At 34.5% G+C, this 14,867-nt stretch overlaps 1 protein-coding gene across 1 annotated transcript in view; it reads left to right on the plus strand.

Annotated features, from left to right (window-relative positions):
• Nucleotides 1–14,867, plus strand: part of LOC128983084 (T-cell leukemia homeobox protein 3-like) — a 52,941-nt gene that overhangs the window by 20,656 nt on the left and 17,418 nt on the right. The gene's annotated exons all lie outside the window — the stretch shown is intronic.

Consider the following 14,867-nt stretch of genomic DNA (forward strand, 5'->3'; position numbering starts at 1 on the left):
GCTCTTAAAACCAAGCAGAATGGAGCGTTTCAATCCAAATGCCTCAAACTAGTTCATTATCTCAGCTGTAAAGATACTCTGAGTGAAAACGATGATAGTGAATTATACTAAAAGCCTTTCAATTACCCCTTCTACAAAAGGAGTCTTCGTAAAAGGACGGCGCGATTAAACGACTCTCGAGGCCTATCTCGGTTTATACTTGTGATTATGTATAAATAGTGTAAAGGTGGGTAACACTGCCAACTCTTCATAACACGTACACGGAGAAGCACATTAACGAGGTGACGAGTCCAATGAAATGTGCTGATAAAGGGTATTAAGGACCCGGACCTAACAAATCATGTGTGCTGGGACACGAGAACGCTTTCAGGATATCAGCTGATAAGAGACACCTTGCCAGAGTGTAGAGTGGCGAGCGAGCGGCGGGCGTCAACGTGCGTCGTCTGTACACTACTGCGCTACCACCACAGCGTGGCTGGTGGAATTACATTTTGTTTTAAACTTACAATTTGTTATCTTCTAAACTACAAATTTATTTTACATTCCCATAGTGTGTTATTAAGACGACTACCAATTTTTGCTTGCCAAAATATAATTAGGCAGTAGATGGCTAAAATGTATATGAATGGACAAAACATTTGAGCTGTTCTTGTAATTTTGAAGTAAATGGCATACAGAATAATGTTGTTCAAGTTATATGTATGTATAATATTTCTGAGGTTGAGACATAGATGCTAAATGGTCAGAGGTTGGGATTTATTTCAGAAATATTGTTAGTTTCTGAGTTTAAGTTACTTGGTTGATAATGAACCTTTTGGCTTTTCGAGAATGCTAACTATAAAAATATTTTATTGGCATTAAGAGCTTAATAGTCATATACACAATTTTAGCTACTACTCTGTACTTTAGAAAATTCCAACTTAACAAATAAAAATTTTGAATGTACATAAACATTTTCTTTCTTAGTGGTACTTTTACCAAGCTATAAATACTATGTGCTTTGGTATGAATACGTAATTCATCAATATTTCAAAAGTGTTCATAAATGTGGCGTTCAAGTTTGTAAATTATAAGGTTATTTCAAATTTCAAAGTTGCTCTATGGTTAGCACACTTGATTTTTGTCCGGAGGACAAAATTAAAAACGACGCGAGATTTATTAAATCCGTTGCTTACACATGCAGCCGACTAGCTGGGGATGCTGTTGCTAGCTTCTGGAGCTGTTTGCGGTTCTTAATTATTCACGGTGAAAGCATTTATTCTATGGTGAACGTAGGCTAATAGCACAGACAACTTTAGTCAATGCTAATAGCATGCCAGTATTGTACAACTGTGCCAATCAATGGTGCATACATATTTACCTTCGCATTAACTTACAATTTATTTGCCATAAAAAACGAAATCTGCGAATGTGTTGCTCACATGTTGCTACTTTTCACTTTGATGTTACAAATACAATTTTTTTTAAATTTCTTTACGTTACTGGCCATATTTTTACTTTGTTTGATGAAGTAAACAAAGTCTACACTAAGTTACACTAAGTCTGCTCCCTCCTCCACTAGCTTGGTACAGCTCACCTCCTGTTGCTACTGTACAGTAGTACATCACCTCCCTGGAGCTTATGTCGCTGATTTGCATACGAACGCTCGCGTATGTCTGTGTCTATACTCCCTACCTCTCCCGCTCCCACATGACGTTGACTTACTACCTCTACAGACATCTCGTACGTGGCTAACAGTTCAGTTTTCTCCCGAATATTTCACAGGAACGAGGGAAGGTTTGTTGCAAGTCGCTGGTAAATAGCTCCGTCAGAAATGTTATGTGTGGACCAGATATGTTTTAATAAATTACGCTCTTCGCAATAATGGCATTCATCTTCTCAAAATAGATTTAGTCGTTCGTGCTATGGAGTGAAATCCACCATCTTGTTTACTATAAAGCACAGATTTATTTGTGTTTTTTCATGAAATATGGTAGTGTTAAAAGGTTAAACATAAAGAAAATATTATTTTTTTCCTTCTCCTCAATACTTAACTTGCAACAGTCGACTTTTTGGAACTCTAAACACCGTTTCATATTTCAACTCGAAAACATATGTTTACACGTTTCTTAGTGGAATTTAATAAAAAAGGGTCGCCGGAAGACTGCCCCCCGGAAAACAACCCCCCCTAGCAGGTTCCTACGTCATATTGACGTCAGAGGCCGGGGGGCAGTTTTCCAGTCACGGACACTCAAATTTAGTTGTCAAACATTTCTAATCTAACCTAACCTAACCAACCAAACTTGCTGTAACATTTTGAAATTCTGTTTTATATTCACCACATGCCTTTTCTATTATCCAACGGAATTACTCGAATTAAAATTGAAATTACATAGCATGATTTGTCTAGGGGGGGGGGTAGTATTCCAGTCGCGGACACGGCTTCCATATTGGTTAGTTGGCAGATTTGGTGACGTCACGTTTCACCTGGGGGGGTAGTTTTCCGGGGGATAGTATTCCGCATCCCCATAAAAAATGGCTATACATACTCTTATAAAATCGTCCGTGAAAATTAACAAGACGATATAGTAAATATGTATAAAATATGTTACAGTGACAAACTATTTCAATCAGCCACTTAAGTTGAATTGGAGACTGCTAAATTAAAAAAATTCTCTTTCTAAATTTTAATATATTTTATCTTGTTTTATTCATTATGATATTTCTTTGATATTTTAAGGATCCAAACCGATTTCACCATTTTACGTATTATATTTTGTTTGGAATAGTATTCGGTATAGTAAAGAATAGTGAGAAACATTCAAAAAGAAAATACTGTAGAGATGTGTGTGCATGGATACTGAAATCAATTGTATTTCCTGCACAATTTAATACAGGTATGTTATTACAGGTGTGTTTCCTTATATCTAAACATACCACGTAACTTGTATGTTCTGTATTATCTTAAACATAACGATTTATATATCATTATAAACTATCAATTTACTCGTAATTATAGCATATCTGAAATTGAATTTTCCACTTGAAATATCTAACGAACAAATTTGTTTATTAACCAAGGAAAAAACGCGTATATCCTAACAGTATTTTACTTTGGAGGAAGAAAAAATAGGGCAACAAGGCTCATTAGTGTAAGCTATCTACAAACATGAAACTAAAACTGTCAAATTAAAGAGTTTTCTTTCGTTATGTTATCTCGCTAATTTTGGGGCTTGCATAATGCAAAACAGGCTTGAGTGATATGACGAACAGTTACAACTCTACAACAAACTTGCATTGACTATATCTACACGTATGTCTCCACGAGTGGATATATAATCAATGATAGATGTAATAGAGGAAAATGCGTCTCTTTACTGTGGCTTTGCCAGTAAAGGTTCTTCGAACTAGCGGCTACTGATTGTATATTGAGACTGGTAGCATACATTTGCGTCTCCTTCCAGGCTTTAAAAATACGTTAGTTACGTTTTATGTTTTCTGGAACGGTTATGATGAGTTTTGATTTGAAATTGATTTATGATTCCTAAACTGTACTAAAATTCCAAAAAAACGTATCAGCAAATTGGCACCTACTTTCTCCCATTATTATTAGATTATCAACAATAATTATAATGGGTAAGCGGTGTGAAGGAACTATGACATTTATGGGGTAAATAAAAACAAAATTGCAATAACTTTTACCGTAATACCGTAATATTTACAAAATTGAGGATTGCACCATTTTGTGTAGAGTTGAAAAGACCATAACATACAAAATGGTAATCAAAATCTTTAGAGCCATTGTTGTTAAAATCACATTTTTACATCATTTTATGGGGTCACGTGAAAAACCACCATAACACACTACTTGGTAATCAAAATCTTTAGAGACTTTTTTGTTAAAATTTGATTTTTACATTATTGTATGGGGTCGCGTAAAAAATTGCCATTAAAAATTAGAATTTAAACAAAATGAAAAATACACCCAGAGATACCATAAATTAGTACCCACAAGTTAATTTCATTAAAATTGGACCACACTACACTTACACACACATATACAAAAATCACTTCAAAAACCATTTTTTTTTTCAGGGCTATCTAAAATGGATGTTTCTACCCAAAATTTTAAGTCGAACATTTTGACAGCACACCTTATCAAGGTAAAAGTACAAATGGACTTTACAAATTTCTTGCAGTATTCTTCCAGGGCCTGTTAAAAACTGTTTTAAAAAGAGCTTGATAAGGAATATAAGCATAATATATTACCGTTTACATTAAGTCCAAACATAACATTTCTACTGCATATATTATGGAAATACCTCATGAATAACAAATACAATAAAATTGTAATGTTATAAGATTCGACATTATTCCTAATGTATTCACCACAGTATGTTTAAATAATGTTAATAAATAATGTGTTGAACGTGTTAACCTGGACATACATGTCTTTATTTGTTCTGTTCTACAATGAGTTACCGCTATTTGACATTGGATTCTCGTTGCCAAAGTTATCAGTTGTGTGTACTGTAGGCGAAACATGACATTGTCACCTATTCAATAATTAACTGTCTGTGGCACCGATATGTGCTAAGCCAGGGAGAATACAGGAAACCCAACAATACAACAATGTGAAATACAGTACATTCAGCCCTTTTGTAAATTAGGTAAAACCTTTGAAACAGAGTATAGTTATAGAAAGAATATAGGTAGTATAACTATTAAAAACCTGCATTTGTCTATTTGTCTGTCCACATAGGCTCAGGCCCGCGAGTGGAAAGAATCCAGTGAAGCAAAAGTTGAGCTGGTACAGTACTGTATTGGACCAATAGAATTTGGTGACGGGCACCAGGATACGAACCCGCAACATTAAATGACCAACACCATCGATTCGTTGACCAACACAATATTGAGTCGCCGACTCACTTACATATTGACTCTCCTGAACGATGAATAATAGGATTAGAGTCTATTAATTCATTTTGGATTAACATAGGACTATTATACAATATACAGTATATCAATGACAAATTGTTGTAAAATAATTAGTTTTTTGACTACCAAATTTCTATTTGCCTCCTATGTAAACTGCGCCAAATATTTCAAGTTATAGAGATATATAACTAAATTAAAATTATTAATAAATTAAATTAAAATGTTATAAATAGGACACACGACTCTTCTAACCGTCAAAATTTTGTATTTAATTGGTAGTATATGACCTTAAATCACAAAAGTATACGTTCAAACTAAGCAATCAATTCAACTTTGTCACATATTGCGAGTAGATTTCACCTACCTATCAGATATATCGTTTTACATTTAGATATTGTACGGAAATCGTACAATTAAACAAGTTACGAGTTAACGTAATTAAAATACCTGAACGGTATCGAACTGGAAGAAAATTTGTCTGCAAATGTTATTAAAGCCACGGCTGGTGGCAAGGTTGAGTGGCAGCAATATTTCAACAAACGCCGCTCCACTCGCTGTTTGCTGTTTGCTGTTTGCTGGCTGTTGGCTGGACGTGCATTTGATTAAGACTACAGCAGAAGCTGTCCCTTAGCGGTCATTGCATTTATCATTCCTAATCAGGTTTGCCAGAACTCATTCTACTGTTTTGTTTGCCTCCGCTACTTCACCCTCTTTCTCTCCATTCTGCAGCTTTATTCGTTTAAGGGGTGAATCGCAGTTCATGCAATGAAATATTATTCGTGTAGGTTGGATTTTGTTAAATGTGACGATAAAAAATTCATATTATTCATGTACATCTTTGATGCTGGATTTAACAGACAAACGTGAATACTTGGAGTATGCTGATGATTCAAAATTGCAATATTTTTCTCTAGACTATACTATTGATAAAATCTAAGCTGGGAAAAACATGTTGATCATGTTATCAAAAAATGTCTTCTGGAGCATCTGATTGAAGACAAATGTATAAATTTGCAGCTTAACAACATTAATATCAATATGCCTTAGTTCATTCCCATTTAGCTTATAGCATCAGTATATATGGAGCAACTACATAAAAAAACTTAAAAAGGATTTTATCGCAACAGAAAAGGGCAATTAGGACAATGTTTAATTTGAAAGGAAAAGATTTGGTAAAAAATCTTTTTACTAATCTTGGAATATTGATTGTCCATGGACTATAGTATATTTTGGAAACTATTATTCATGCCAAAAATATTACAAAAATCTAACATAATTGTCATAATTATGACACTCGTTTTCAAACTCAAATTGATTGACACAATCTGGAATTTTATTCAAAGAAAACAAAATAAACAGGAAATAAATTTATTTCCCATCTAACAAAAACACTTCTAACTGAAAATGATACAAAAAAGTTTACAATATGTCTGAAACAGTATTTAGTTAAACTTGCCCCTTATTCTCTAAAGGAGGAGTTTTGGGAGAACAAATAAATATTCCATTTATTTTTCGACTGATGTGAAACATTTTATTTTGTAATACTGTATTTGACTCTATTCCTGTACAATTGTACTGATATGAATAAAGTATATTTGGATTTGATTTGATTTGATACCTAACTAGTATAGCATGCCAAAAACTATTCAGAGAATGGATGACAATCTACTCTTCACATCAACTGGTATCCTGAAATTGTTAAATAATAAATATTATATGATAATAAATATAATAAACATGTTAAATCCTGGTCATATGAAACGGTAACAGCAATCATGCTTAATTAACGTTATTCGCAATGCAAAAGTAATATTGATTCTCCGGCGATTATTCCAAGGACAAAAATAATGGAATTGGTCGATAATGGAACTGTGTGTGGGAGCATCTTATTATTGAGTACTAAAGAACAATTAATCAGGCAGTGCTGGGAACACGTATCAGCCATTACACCTATCTGAGCCCGCATGGCTCTACCCGCACACGCACACACGCACACACACACACGCACGCACGCACACATGTATGTACCGAGGGGATAATGCAGTTCTGTACTTAACCGCCAAAACTGTAATAGCAATCGATTCAACCGGCAATCTTTATATTTTATAACTACCAACTATCCTGTAGTTAATATTAGGCCTACGTGATATTGTAAGTAAACAAACCGATTTACAATTACGATTCCGGTGATTTTTGTGAATAGTGTTAGTCTGATATGAAAATAAGACAAAAAATGTTGCAAGTAGTTATTTGTATGTGTGTGTGTCTCCTAGGAAATATTGAATCTAGTATCGTAACATTCTATCGATGTAATAACTTTTAAACCTATACAAATTAGTATTACAATGGAAGCATACGTAATCAGTTCCTATTTGTAGATCAAAATACTTGTTCTGCTTTAATAATTAACAAATTTATCTTTAAAGTTCTTTATGCATGTTGTGCATTCACATATTGTGAAGATAAATTCAAATCATGAGCTCATGTTTGCTATGATTAATGCTGTAATGCTGTAATCGATTTACAAGGCAGCATTTATATTGAACGGTTTTTTGTTAAAAAAAGTGTTAGCTTTGTTACTGTTTTCATAAAATAATGTAGATCGACTAAACAAAATGAAAAACATTTTGTTCATACTGTACTTGTAAATAAAATATACGACTTATCAGAATTTCTATTGACTTTAATCCTCGTATACAAAATTAAACCTGTTTTCTTACAAAAATGTTTAACTTTTAGTACATTAAATGGGAGGAAGTTTAAAATATATATATAAAAAAACATGAAGTCAGTTACAAATTTATTTATAGCGTTTAATACCCTGAACCTTTTGCTATATTTTCATAAAATTCCCCTTTAAAAATGTAAACATCCTTCCAATGTATTTCAAACAGCTAAAGCCTCTTTGAGAAACATACATCATGACTCCTACTTTATCGCTATGTTGGCGTAAAAGAAATGTCGGCAAAGTAAAAGCACAACCTTCCTTTTAGCTTTTACGGTAACCGCCCGAGCCGGGCGTTCCCGTAACTCACTTACCGCCATTGTCTTTATAAAACCTTTAAAACGCTTCCAGACAAGGCGGTAAATATACCGAGCCAATCTCGAAAATTAAAACACGCGCGGCGGAGTAGAGGGGCAAAAGTTTTCTGCCAATATTGGGGATTAATCCCGGAGTCTCGGGGAAGTATGTAAAGAAGCTTTCAGTATATTGGGAGCTGTAACTCATCATATCCACGTCGTAATGTGTTGCTCTTCTCCCCCAGCCCCCTCTGAAGTTTCCCCTTCTACCAACACCAACATAAAGTACAGTGTACATGATACATGGAGAACGGTCTCCACAATAAACGTAGTTTAAATTTAAATGTCCAAATCTTCTGCTTTAAATCTTAATCACTACGATATTTTGTATTTCTCTCTATCAATTTGTTGCAAAATATATTGACTCAAGCTAATTGAGCTACAGTAAATCTGGATTGTGTACGAAATTTTTAAGAGCGTTAACATAACACGATACGATTTCTCTTTTTCCCGATCGCCGCTCGTTTCTCTTTTTCCAACTTTATAAATTGACTCTTCGCCGAACATAAGAAAAGAGGGAGCGCGTGGGCAAATTGCTCAATTTAATAGGTTTCAGAGGCAAAATGAATCCAGGGCAATCATAAGCTTTAAAATGACACCTCAATCGCAAAATAAAAAGTAGGATGACTGGAAGGGGATGTTACAGGGAAACCCCTTATTGTATTAAGTAGGCCTATATAGATAAGATTTATCACATACAGAAATAATATACCTTATTTCGTGAACAAAAGTATAATACTACCAAACAAATCACTATGATATCAAGTTCATACAAACACGAATGCGACAAAATACAAAACTACCGTGTGATAACTCGCGAACAAAATTGGACCAATGTCGGTGTTAATTGTTAAATCAATATCATCAACATTAGTCGCACCACACGCAACGCCGAAAACTAATTTAACTACAGAGCGCTCTAGTTGGCAAATTAATAACTAGAGTCGACTGTGCGACCCGACCTCATGCATACTGTATGTACCCCTCTCCCCACACCCCGCACTGTGTCAAGCCCCTTCTTTACGTAAGTTTCGCGCGTTTTAAAAATATTAAAAGTTACTCTCCCCCGTCAGGAGACGGCGTCGAAATTAAAAACTGGATCAAGCGAGTTTTCAATTTTTCTTCGAGTCACTCCCAATCAGTGAGTCGCTCGTTTTTAATCAAGCGGGATGGAAGATGGACGGCCTGAGCTTCGTCGGATTTTATAATTGTTCATTTTCAGATTGGACAAATCAACAGCCTGTTATTAGTAATTTTATTGTATAAATGACAACAATAATTAGGTTTGCATTATTTTTTTAAATTATTAATTAAAATCATCGAAGTGGATATTTATTTATTTATTAAATGCTAACATCAATTAATCCAGAAATCAAGATGTTTGTTTATTAAAAATTAACAAGAAAATTGTGGCTGAGGTTATATTCAATATTCAATTGCTTACTGCAGTTATTTTTCATAACAAATTATCTGCCAATAATTAATTAAACTAATCATTTCTCAAACAAAATCCATATAATTATTTGTGTACCAAACATGTATAGCTTCTGCCAGGTTTAAGATGGCCTACGTGATATTTCATAAACTCTCAAACCGAAAATATGATTTCTTTGAAGAATTTACGTTATCCTATTTCGAATAATTTACAATAATTTTTAGAGACTCAGAAATAAATTTACATACTTTTTTATTTGGTAGTCGCGTTATCGATCCTAATGTTGTGCCAGAACAATAAAGGCCATGTCACACCGACATCCGCCGCTCCCGCCGCGGGAGTACCGCGCGCGGATGTTTTTCCTCGAGCCATGTCACACCAAAAGTTCGCGTCCGCGGCGGGAGTTTTGAGATGAGTTCATTACAATTCGTTTTACATAAGAAACTCATCTTACCTGTTTAGTATGCCATGTAAATTTTCAGGTTTTAAGTAAAGTGTTTAAGAAGCAATTAAATGTTTATTAATGTGTTAGTGTAGGGCTACTTTAAAAAGTGAATATATTTTTTTTAATTTAATTTAGACCTTGTGTTCGAAGCGTTTTAAATATGGTTGTGGATAAATTATCAACTTTCAGCTTTTGAACTTTATTTTTCGCTACACTACAAAGACTATTTACTTTTTAAATAAAAACATATGAACATTTTAAAACTAATGTAATTTTTTGCTTCTATTGGAAGTTCAAGTTTACATTGATTGTAAAGTTTTGGTTGTTGCAAATCAAAAAAGTTGATGAACCAATAAAAAAAATTGTTTATGTCAGCAATATAAAAATGTTTATGGGAAACATTAACGTTAATTTTGCATGGTAAACAAAAATGATTTTTTTCTGGTGATAAACATAATTACGAAGATACTACCGGTACACAAAACAACATAGACTACATCATCAAACAAAAGAAACATGTTTAATTTAATTTAAAACTGTATTACTTTTAAACTTTAAATAGCTTGGGCATTCGAAATGCCCATTTGCGCATGCGCTAGACAAAACTCCCGCCGCGGTAGTCTCAAAAAATCGCTCAGCAGGCGGACGTGGCGGACACTACCGCACGCCCGCGGGCGCGCGGTAGTGCTGTGTGACTTGGCACATTTGATAATATGGTGAGCGATTTTTCAAAATTCGCTCCCGCCGCGGGAGCGAGCTCGGTGTGACTTGGCCTTAAGGCTAGTACCAGCAATTAAATAGGAAGATGAAAAAGGAACTTGACAAAGGTAAACAGAAAGAATTTTTATCCGTGATATAGCTGTAACGGAGAATATGAATGTTTTCTATCTTTGTGAATTGCCTCTGACCATCAAACATTCAATTAGTTCATTCATCTAGAGGGTGCAACTTATCGGCCTGCTTTTAAAAACAAGAGGAATATTTCAGTTTAATTTTTTATTGTAATACTAAGCCATATAGATAGTTTTATTTTATTTTGACCATTGCCATGAAATATTAGTTTTTACGAAAGTAAATCTTTTAAATTATATTTCACAGCGAAGACTGCAAAAAGCCTTATCTGTGCTATAAGACAGTTTGGCGGACAGCTATTGATTGTAAAGACAATATAACCCACAATCCACTACCCACATAAACACTCGTACATATGTTCCGTGATGACTATACACATGTTTGTTGTATGATGGCGTGTCCCGAGCCATCAGAATCCATCAGTCGGCCATTACCATGTCATGACAAGACACTATAGCTGTAGTTGTAGCCATCCTATTGTCGTGTTGTATTTGATGGTTATCTCGTCTCAATTCAATCCCATCGGCTGATTACTGTTGTTAACGTCGCCAATCGCTTCAATAGTTAGGCCCGGTCTACAACCCTGCGTTGTTAGTGCTTGTTGTGTATTCAGTTGAATTGTTTTGATAAAATACACAAACAACTACGTATTTAATATGTATTTATTAGCAACGTTACCATAATATAACTTTTATATAACTGCGGATTTATCCTTATCATTTATTTATAATAAACAACAATAAAACAGTGGAATTTTGTTTAAATTGTTCGAGCAAGGCTTTATAATGTAATATACCTGAATAACTCTCAAAAAGTACAGTATATTACTGTACTAAATTAATATTCGGTTACTAACAATGTTTTTAAAAGCCTCCATTAAAAAAAGCTGACTAAAACTACAATAATACAGACAACAGAAAACTAACATACATCTTTAAATCTGAAGTGTGGTGGGGAACTGTTGTATTAAAACCCAGTATTTGCACGTTCGTAATGACACAATTGTTTCCAAAATCGCTTACTCAATAAAGAACTTTTTATTTATAATTTTTCTTTGGGTTACAAAAATACCACGTAGGTAATATTAGGGTTCATATCTGCTAAGTAATTAACACAAAAAATACATTTAATTTAAATAGTAATAATTGTGTCGGTGTAGAAGTGTGCCCTGATTTTAATCGTTGTTTTACAAAAAAAAAACCTAAAATATAACCGGCGAATGTGCATATAAAATAATATAATATATATTACAAAATCTGCACATTTTTATCAGTAGACTTATAAACGTGTAATCTGGAAACTAAAAATTTCTACCTCAATCCTCACAATTCTAACGTAGCATTTTATCTTGCCATTTACAACATGGCAAGAATGTTGTCTATGACTGCACAACTGCATCTCGAGTAGTAGGCCTATATTCACACATGTTCGTGACGTGCAGTGCAGCACACCCCAGGCCGCCATCTTGTTTCCACTGCTATTACAACCCTCCGCCCTCCACCCTTGCTGCTATTGCCTGATAACACCACGATAACACTGATTGCCGTCCGTGCTCTCTGTAACGTTCATCTGGTAACCACAACTTGCCACGATCCATCGCTTTCCCTGATTCTTCTCATTTCCGGTGAGTTTTCTTATTTCCAGATGAATTTCTTTGCCTCATTTCCAAAGTTATTATTGAGGATAAGTTTTGTTGCGAGACAGTATTATTTTTTTGATAATTTGATAATTGAAAATAAATAACTTGGAAACGTAAGTTGATGGTATAATTTCTATTTGAAATCCGTAATTTTATGCTACCATATTTTTATATTTATAATAAATTACCAATCGTATTTTCAATGGTATGTTTTTAAATATTCATAAAAGTTATTATACTTATGGTATCAATGGACCTTAAAGAATTCAAAGCTTATTATTTTATTTTCCATTTCTAGATAATAGTTCTGTTATTTTCCTCATTAATGCGTTCTTATATCCTACAATAGTTGTAAAATTTGACAAATAGCTATGACTTCCTTAACAGTTTTAACTCTTACGAAATAGTTTTCTTAGTGTAGAAACAATTTCAACAGACAGTCAATATAAATTCTCGTATCTAGTGGTTGCTGTATCTTGCACACAACATTGTATAGGTACTCATTACAACATATCTTATTACAGTAGATCTACTCGTAGATCATTATTAAGTTTAACATGCATGTCATTCATCATTTTCCTTATATCCTGCAATCAAAGGAGGCCGTGGGATACAATCTCAAGCAATATAATTTAAAACTCAATTTCAGAAGCAATCACGTTCGCTATTAAGAGCTCTACTTCTAAATCCCTTAAACTAAACCTAAACTACATTCCTACATGTGCAATAATGAGCCGAATCGCTCGATTCAACAGATCGAATCGACAATCTCGGGAAGGACGAAGAGGCAATGAAACCGTGGACGAAAAATAACAATGGCTCCATCACAGGTTAATGATATAGTGCCGCGAAGGACCAATGGGTCGAAAGCCATTAATTCTGGCCTTCCCATTGGTCGGCCATTATAATCCGTAATTATGATGGAATGAATAGATGGACGACTCGAGGTCCGATATTACTGCCGCCATCGCTCCGAATTAGACTCATTCCTGTAATCGTCGGCCATTATAATACATTACATATCTCGACAATTTATCTTTTTCATGGCGATGTTTCTTGGTAACACGTGTAATGAGCGCTAATAGCTGACTGCTGATTGGTGTTTGTGCCGCGGGACTACAGGACGTGTGCTGGGTGTCGTGCGAGTCCTGGATCCTGGATCGCTCTCCTGGAATTTCCATCCAGAGAATAATTAAAGTAATAACAGGTTTTAGTGGACCGCTGGATTGGTGGAACCTATTACAGACGTTAAACCGAGCCAAACACCAAGCCTCAAACGCTCAGCTTTATTTTCTATTAGTTGAACGTGTTTCTCGACAGGGGATATAAGTGAAGTGACGTCATCATTCGCGACCCCAATGATGCATCCTGGAGACCATAATCCTCATAGTAAATTCAAATCCAATCCTTCGATCCAGTCAACACAACCACAACACCTGCAACAAAAACAACATTCACCTTCCACGCCACAGACTAAACAAAACCTGTAAATCACCATCTCACTCAGGATCATCCCTCTGCAATCTCCTGCCACAACACATAAAAAAGATTAACAAGCCAAACATCTTCATTAAGTCACTAAAAGAGTACTTAACAGAAAGACCCTACTACTCACTATCAGAATACACTGAAGAACATACATACCAACACCTCAAATAGGGCCTATCAAAGCTACTTCAATAAAACATTGACGATTCCCCAATCACCAGATTGTGGAGAAGACATCGAAGGTAAAGGTAAAGGTAAAGGATGCGGCTTCAGTTTGACTGATTGTCCTGTACACCACAGCAAATCAAATCAAATCAAAGCTTAATTTCCCAATAGACAATACAATTGCATGTGGAATGGTCAATGAAAGGTATTATGTTGGTAAACATTTGTCAAGGAAGAGTACAATGGATGTAGAGTACAAGGTCAAATCAAAAGATACAAAGATAATATAAAATGCATGCAGATGAGGACATTACATACATGAAGTAATATAATATTTAATTTTCCGTTATTACATTTCATAAGTAGTATTACTTCATCTATGTGTACACTGCAGACATACAATTGATATCTACATCAATTGATGTAGGATGTGTATATCACACTGATTTTATTCATCACTTCGACTAGATACAAGTTGTAGGAAACTACAGAAACTGTAGAAATATTGTTTTAATTGATGCCAAGGGGTGTACCTAAACTTGAAATTAATAATAACATTATTTAGAACTTACCGTCGATTATTGTTCGCAGATTATTTAGTATCTTTGAAACTTTATGTTGTATAATGATAGATAAAGATAATTTTTCTCTCAATATATTTTAGAAACATATAACCTTAGTATAAACCCGTTAAATTTTTGATTAATACAAATAATACTTTTAGCACATTCTGGTAAAAATCGCAGATTCCTTTAAATAAAGAGGGGGAATTGAGTATCAAAGAGAACGTCATGTAAATATTGTTATTAACAACATACATGTGTTACTGAGTAACACAGCAACTC

Source organism: Macrosteles quadrilineatus, unplaced genomic scaffold, assembly GCF_028750875.1.
Source record: "Macrosteles quadrilineatus isolate MER2022 unplaced genomic scaffold, UCM_ALF_1.0 Scaffold_1__1_contigs__length_201487025, whole genome shotgun sequence".
NCBI classification, from domain to species: domain Eukaryota; kingdom Metazoa; phylum Arthropoda; class Insecta; order Hemiptera; family Cicadellidae; genus Macrosteles; species Macrosteles quadrilineatus.